The 7964-nt window shown below is 41.3% G+C and overlaps 2 long non-coding RNA genes across 2 annotated transcripts; one reads left to right on the top strand and one right to left on the bottom strand.

Moving 5' to 3' along the window:
* Positions 1-352: 352 nt before the first annotated feature.
* On the bottom strand, positions 353-7391 carry LOC147750747 (uncharacterized). The gene is made up of 3 exons (XR_015295271.1): positions 5147-7391; positions 1885-5054; positions 353-1819 (listed from the first exon to the last, which is right to left on the bottom strand). It is a non-coding gene; the product is annotated as an uncharacterized LOC147750747 (long non-coding RNA).
* Positions 456-7253, top strand: LOC147750748 (uncharacterized). Its single transcript, XR_015310146.1, has 4 exons — positions 456-588; positions 4558-4865; positions 5049-5918; positions 6073-7253. It is a non-coding gene; the product is annotated as an uncharacterized LOC147750748 (long non-coding RNA).
* Positions 7392-7964: the final 573 nt, after the last annotated feature.

Genomic DNA, 7964 nt, shown 5'->3' with positions numbered 1-7964 from the left:
AATGTTTACAGTTAAGGCTGTTGTGCTCGAGGGAAGATCCAGTTAGGACTGCTTCTTATCCGAGAAATGTGTTTTTCTCTTGGGCCCAGACGTAACAAGCAGATGGCCACTGCGGTTGCGTGAAAGCCTGGGAGCTGGCACAGGAATTCGGTAGGAGACAGCCCTCCGGTGGAAATTTCCATGAGGGGAGAGGAATCCATATTAGCGAGCTACAGGAGAGGAGGAGTGTTCATTCCAGCTTGTGTGCAAGTCAGTTCAGTTTTGGAAGTCAGTGCAGCGTGGTGTGCAGTTCAGCGTGGTGCTCAGACCAGCTTGGAGCACAGGACTGCTGGGAGCCCAGAACAACTTGGAGCTCCAAATAGCTTGCAGAGAGAGAGAGGATGTCTGCTGGGAGCTGCAGAATAGAGTGCAGTTCTTGAATGGAGAAAGAAGGCAGACGATTACTGAAGATGAGGAGAGAGGAAGCAGTGAAGGCTGTCAGCTGGAGCAACTGAACCAGAGGCGTGGTGATGTGGTGAAGGAGGGAGAGACAGAGAGAGCCCTAATCCCACCAGAGGCAGAGAGAGAGAGAAATCTTCCTTCTAATAGGTGAGGTAGTCTGACTTAGTTACACTTACACTTTCTAATCTTTTCCTTTTCAGTGGAGTGTTCCTGTTATGTTTAATCCTTCTCTTTCAAGTGGTGTGTTCTACCTATAGTCTTTGTCAGTTACATATCTGTATATGTATTTCTTCAGTTACATATCTGTATATGTGTTTCTTATTAGTGTAATAATAAACATCCCCATAACTACAGTGCTTGAGTTCTTTTATGATAAAGTTATCCTGGCTTCAAGCTAGTTGCTGTTGAGCCACTGATGGATCAAAAAAGGGGGGTAGGAGCGCTTAAATCAGAGAACAACTCTAGCACATAGTGTGTATATCTTTGTCCTCATATTGTAAGAATAATCTTTCCTGGTAAGTATTGCTGTTTGAACAGATGCTACCCCTGATCAGGTAAGTAATAGTGAGGGAGAGAGGAGACTTGCAACCAAGGGACTAAGTTAGTACACCATCCTATAATAAATGTCCCCAGTTTATAACTAACTGGCGTGTAGTCCCTATTCTTGTTCACTAAGGGTAAACATAGCTCCTAGGTAATTGCTGCATGAATGGATGAGTAATCCCAATCAGGTGAGTGGTGATCACATAAATAGGGAGTGAGTGAACCTTTGATGCCAAGAGCAGAGAGTACATTATATAATCCGGAACCATATCCAAAGTCATCATTGTAGTTTCATCCCGAGTAGACAGCTGAGATAATATCCCAATATATATATATATGTATAGGTGTTCATAGGAATGTGGTCGTCGTTTGACACGCGGCGTTAATGAGAGCACTGGGGAGGATTACCAGTGTGTAAAGCCACCGGATTGTGGTAAAAGACTAAGTGAGAGCGGCAGGAGGGACACTGCCGTGGATGTTTCGCAGGATCGCGAACGCTGGAAAAGAGAGCATTGGGTTCTGCAGGCCCGTGTGTAGACACGCCGGATTGTGTGTCAGATCTGCCCTAGGGTAGAACGGTCTGGGTCAGGGTGACCGCGAGGCCAACTGATGTGAATAAGTGTAGTGTATGGATATCCCTAGTAATCTTAGTATAATATGAGCTTGTATATTGCGAGTTCCCTATCCTCAGGTAGGTACCAGGTGCCTGGATAGGTGGTCCTGAGGACGGAAGGTGAGTACGTTTTGGCTGGGTCATAGGGGCCCCTGGGGGCTGATCCCATCTAAACAGAAAATCCAGCCATTACATTTTGGCGTAGTCGGCATCTTACGGACTCTGTGTGACCCCATGTGTTGTGAGTAAGCGCCAAACATTACATTTTGGCGTAGTCGGCATCTTACGAACTCTGTGTACCTGGCCATGTGTTTGGATTGTCTCCCATGTGTTGTGTGGGAGTGCCCTGAACGCCAATTACATTTTGGCGTAGTCGGCATCTTACGAACTCTGTGTGCCTGGCCATGTGTTTAGATTGTCTCCCATGTGTTGTGTGGGAGTGCCATGAACGCCAATTACATTTTGGCGTAGTCGGACAGTTTACGAACTCTGTGTGCCTGGCCATGTGTTTAGAGAGGTTCCCATGTGTTGTTAGTGAGTGCCATGAACGCCAATTACATTTTGGCGTAGTCGGACAGTTTACGAACTCTGTGTGCCTGGCCATGTGCTTAGAGAGTTGCCCATGTGTTCTGAGGGAATGCCCTGAACGCTAGTTCCATCTGGCGTGATGTTGCTGTTTATGTAGCCTGTTAGACCTATTGGCTTGAACTGTTGCAGCGTGAGGAGATTGTATTACATCATGGCATTTGGTTTATTCAGGGTGGAAGGAATGGTTTTCATCTTGGTGTTTAAACTGTCAGAGTTGAAGGATGGCATTACATGAGGAAGCCAGTTACATCTATGTGATGGTCCAATTGTATAAATGTGTGTAAAAATGCTTTTAAATTGCCCATTAAATTGCTTGCTGCATCTGCTTATGCTGTGCAATGTGAAATGTGTTCATTTTAATATGATCTGTGGAGTTTTTAGAATATAGCTCCTTGTAAATATGGTTTTTGAATAGCGCCATTTTAATGTGCCTTGTGAGGTGCATGTTCTCATGTTGATCTGCTGTGTTGCTTGTGAATGGTGCTTTGAATATATTCCTTGTGAAAAGTGTGTCGTTTTTTGAGTTTGTTTATTGTCTTGTAAATATGGCTTTAGAATAGCGCCATTTTAATGTGCCTTGTGAGGTGCATGTTCTCATGTTGATCTGTTGTGTTGCTTGTGAATGGTGCTTTGGATATATTCCTTGTGAAAAGCGTGTTGTTTTTTGAGTTTGTTTATTGTCTTGTAAATATGGCTTTAGAATAGCGCCATATTAATGTGGTTTGTGAGGTGCATGTTCTTTTGTTAATCAGTTGTGTTCCTTGTGCATTGCGCCTTGGAAATGTTGTTTGTGAAAGGCTTGTCTTGTAAATTTGGCTTGTGAATAGCGCCATGTGGTCATGGCTTGGACAGGACATGTTCTCATTACGTTTGGCAGGAGAGAGCTGGATCTTTCTCGGGTGCTTGGGGATAACGTTTTTGAAAATGTGTACGTGTTAGCTGTGAACGTGAAGAAATGTGCTAATGATTTTCCCATGTAAAAATGGACGTTGGGAAATGTTTCCATTTGAGCTGCCAAAGGGTTAATATCTTGAGTTGAGATGGCAGCCTTTATTTTTTACATGCTGTCAACATGCATGGTTATTTGACCTGACTATGAAAGTCAGTGATTTATTTTAAGGATTTTTGATGGTTTGATTTTGACTTTTTTTTTTTTTTGGTTCCTTGGTCAGCCTACGTGCTTTGTCAGTTTCTTGACGGAAAGGTAACATCTTGTGTTTTGAGAAGAGTTCTGTTCATTTCACATTCCTTTTGAAATGCGTCTACGTATTTGTGTGGGTTCACTTTGGAACTGAAGTGTTTATAAATCAACCAGTGAATTACGGAGAAAGCTGTTCTTTTAAAATGAGAGAAATGTTAAAAAGATAGCCCTAGAGTGCACGCTACGAGCTGTTTTCATTAATTATTTCTGTGAGGGGTTTCCATCTAGACAGGAATGTGATGGTTGCAATAATAATAGGTTTAGAATAATAAATCTTGCCCGACAGTGCGTGGTAACATGTGCTTTTAATTAGTGTGAGGCAACCATATGCTTTTGAATATAAAAGTTAAAACGTGACATTATTATTTTCCCAAATGTGAATTAAAATGTATGCTTTTATAAATGTGTCATCAAAAAATGTGAACTTAAATATAATGTTGAAATGAATATGCATTTTATGCTGTTTTACAAATTATTTCTTTTTGACAAATGGGCCATGTTAATTCGTTTCTCAAATGCAGAATGTATATAATTTGGTGTGCAAAAGATAGTTGCCCCTTTTAAATAAGTGCTCATATTTTTAAATGTTTTGTGGACAAACGTCTTTTTAAAAAAAATTGGATCTTTTTTAATTGGCAATACACTGTAACAGAATTGTTTTTTTTTTATTAATATTCGCCTCCGTTAGTTTGAGAATCAGGCCATGAGAACAGGCAAAAGGAATTTGTTTTTTGACCTTGGCAGCCCAGCTGGTCTGCGCAGATGAACTTTTTTTTTTCATTCTGCAAGTTTCGATCAAGTCCCAGTGTGTTATGATGGGCTACAATCCAATTTTCTTCCGCGCACGGCTTGTTTATTTAAGGGCGGGGTGGCCTGGGCTTCTCTGACCATGGAAATTGGGAGGCTTGCAGTGCCCTGCTGATGCTGTCATCATTTGGCAGTGTTACAATTTTCTTTCACACTGTAGCATGACTCTTGCCCAGAAGGGTGGGACTGGCTTAGTTAGGATTAGGGTATGTTAGGCCCCACTCAATGTTATTAAAAGTTAAATTTTGAATGTTTTTAATTAATTAGGATATTTTCTTTTTCAATAATGAAAGGCACCCGGGGTGCTTTTTAAATGGAAAATTTTATTTTACAAGAATAATGATACTTTTTCTCTGGTTTCTAGGATTGCTGCAGTTGGGGTGCGTGCGTGCATCTGCCCACTCCCTTTATTTGTTTTAGCTTTTTATTTTCATGTTATTATTTTAGTTTATTGTTTTGGATGATGGAACCAGACCAGACCAGACCAGACCAGACCGGGTGATGGATGGCCGCATTGGAGGAAGTACCGAGGATGCAGGGTGGTGGCCTACACTGAAGAATTTGGACATTAAATAATCCCTTGGACAATCAGGCCCCACTTTTAAAGCAAAAAAACGTGTCACCTATTGTGACTAAGTTATTTAATTCCTTGGCCTGCAATACTACAAGCAGGCCCCATTTTTAAAGAACAAGAAAAAAAAATGTTTTCTTTGTAACAGTATTATAAATGAATTTGGACATTGAATGATCCCTTGGACAAGCAGGCCCCACTTTTGAAAAGAAATGAAACCCAAACATGTTTTATTTGTTACAGGATTGTAAAAGGACTTGATTCATAATCCCTTGGACAAGCAGGCCCCACTTTTAAAAAGAAATGAAACCCAAACATGTTTTATTTGTTACAGGATTATAAAAGGACTTGATCCATACTCCCTTGTACAAGCAGGCCCCACCTTTTAAAGCAAACAAAAATATGTCACCTATTATAGTTTTTCCAAATGAAGGACTTTTTTGAATGATGGCGCACACATGTGCTCCACTGTGTGATTTAAGCTTGATGTTACACTAGTTATTTTGTAGACTGGGGTTGTAGTTTTTTTTACTGTTCTTGCATTTTCACCTTGATTGATCATAGGGTGGTTACCTTACAATTTAGATGGTTCTGGGTGGTGTGTCTTTTAGTTTGATTATGTGTTAATGTTTATCCAGACCTTGCAACAGTTTGTCATGTTTATTTCTCAGATTTCACCTTAAATTGACTAATGTCAGCAGGTAGGCCTCATTTAGGCCTATTGTTATTTTCATCACACAAACAAGCCCCTACACCAATAGTTTCATGATTCATCATTAGCTTAACTTGCCTATAGTAGGTAGAGCTCATTTAGGCCCTTTCTTATTTTCTCATTAGGAGTTGAAATACATTTAGCCTTAAGTTGTCCGAAGTAGGCCCATTTAGGCCCCTTGCTGTTTTTATTCAACACATAAGTCCCTACATCACTAGATTTCACCAGTTATCATTAGAAGTTGAGGCACATTTAGTTTAAGGATGCTTTGGTTAGTTTCTGTTGTTATCAGATCCAATCTCAGATATGTTTCAGCATTCGAGTCAAGGGTGCTTTGATTTGTTTTTAGGTTTCTATTCCCTACAATTGAGTTTTAGGTGGAATTTTCTTGAGTTGTCATTGTTTTTAGGGAGTTTTTTAGGTTTTGATTTGTTGATAGATTGTGTTGATGTTTGTTTATTTAGATGTTATTGTTTGTCAGATGTTCGCAAGATAAGGATCTAAGGGTGGTAGGCCCCTTGGGCTTTATTTAGCAGTGATATAGATCTTAATCTTGCTCACATCTAGGATAGGTATTTTTAGCCTATGTTGGATAGATTATGTTGATGTTTGTTTAGATGGTTGTTGTTGTTTATAAGATGCTCGCAAGATAAGGATCTAAGGGTGGAGTGTAATGGCAGTGTTTGTGGCTTTATTTAGCAGTGATAATAGATCATTATTCTTGCTCGCATCTAGTATAGGTATTCTTAGCCTGTGTTGGCCCTTTTAAGCCCTTTTTCCAGACCTAGAAGAGGATAGCTGCTTAATATGCCTTTATTCTTGACTTTAACCTGTCTATTGCCTATTGGCTTTGACATATTAGACACATTGGTATGGTGTATGTAGGTATTCTGACAGAGCTAAGGAGCATTTCACCCCTTTCAGGCCTAAAGCTAGAGAGACTCCATCTTGATGGAAGCAGAGAGGCTTTTTAGGGTAAAGGCAATGTTTACAGTTAAGGCTGTTGTGCTCGAGGGAAGATCCAGTTAGGACTGCTTCTTATCCGAGAAATGTGTTTTTCTCTTGGGCCCAGACGTAACAAGCAGATGGCCACTGCGGTTGCGTGAAAGCCTGGGAGCTGGCACAGGAATTCGGTAGGAGACAGCCCTCCGGTGGAAATTTCCATGAGGGGAGAGGAATCCATATTAGCGAGCTACAGGAGAGGAGGAGTGTTCATTCCAGCTTGTGTGCAAGTCAGTTCAGTTTTGGAAGTCAGTGCAGCGTGGTGTGCAGTTCAGCGTGGTGCTCAGACCAGCTTGGAGCACAGGACTGCTGGGAGCCCAGAACAACTTGGAGCTCCAAATAGCTTGCAGAGAGAGAGAGGATGTCTGCTGGGAGCTGCAGAATAGAGTGCAGTTCTTGAATGGAGAAAGAAGGCAGACGATTACTGAAGATGAGGAGAGAGGAAGCAGTGAAGGCTGTCAGCTGGAGCAACTGAACCAGAGGCGTGGTGATGTGGTGAAGGAGGGAGAGACAGAGAGAGCCCTAATCCCACCAGAGGCAGAGAGAGAGAGAAATCTTCCTTCTAATAGGTGAGGTAGTCTGACTTAGTTACACTTACACTTTCTAATCTTTTCCTTTTCAGTGGAGTGTTCCTGTTATGTTTAATCCTTCTCTTTCAAGTGGTGTGTTCTACCTATAGTCTTTGTCAGTTACATATCTGTATATGTATTTCTTCAGTTACATATCTGTATATGTGTTTCTTATTAGTGTAATAATAAACATCCCCATAACTACAGTGCTTGAGTTCTTTTATGATAAAGTTATCCTGGCTTCAAGCCAGTTGCTGTTGAGCCACTGATGGATCAAAAAAGGGGGGTAGGAGCGCTTAAATCAGAGAACAACTCTAGCACATAGTGTGTATATCTTTGTCCTCATATTGTAAGAATAATCTTTCCTGGTAAGTATTGCTGTTTGAACAGATGCTACCCCTGATCAGGTAAGTAATAGTGAGGGAGAGAGGAGACTTGCAACCAAGGGACTAAGTTAGTACACCATCCTATAATAAATGTCCCCAGTTTATAACTAACTGGCGTGTAGTCCCTATTCTTGTTCACTAAGGGTAAACATAGCTCCTAGGTAATTGCTGCATGAATGGATGAGTAATCCCAATCAGGTGAGTGGTGATCACATAAATAGGGAGTGAGTGAACCTTTGATGCCAAGAGCAGAGAGTACATTATATAATCCGGAACCATATCCAAAGTCATCATTGTAGTTTCATCCCGAGTAGACAGCTGAGATAATATCCCAATATATATATATATGTATAGGTGTTCATAGGAATGTGGTCGTCGTTTGACACGCGGCGTTAATGAGAGCACTGGGGAGGATTACCAGTGTGTAAAGCCACCGGATTGTGGTAAAAGACTAAGTGAGAGCGGCAGGAGGGACACTGCCGTGGATGTTTCGCAGGATCGCGAACGCTGGAAAAGAGAGCATTGGGTTCT

The sequence above is a fragment of the Lissotriton vulgaris genome, chromosome 1_1 (genome assembly GCF_964263255.1).
Source record: "Lissotriton vulgaris chromosome 1_1, aLisVul1.2, whole genome shotgun sequence".
In the NCBI taxonomy this organism is placed as follows: Eukaryota; Metazoa; Chordata; class Amphibia; order Caudata; family Salamandridae; genus Lissotriton; species Lissotriton vulgaris.
Note: the sequence above shows the minus strand (reverse complement) of the source record. Positions and strands in the feature narration are given on the sequence as shown.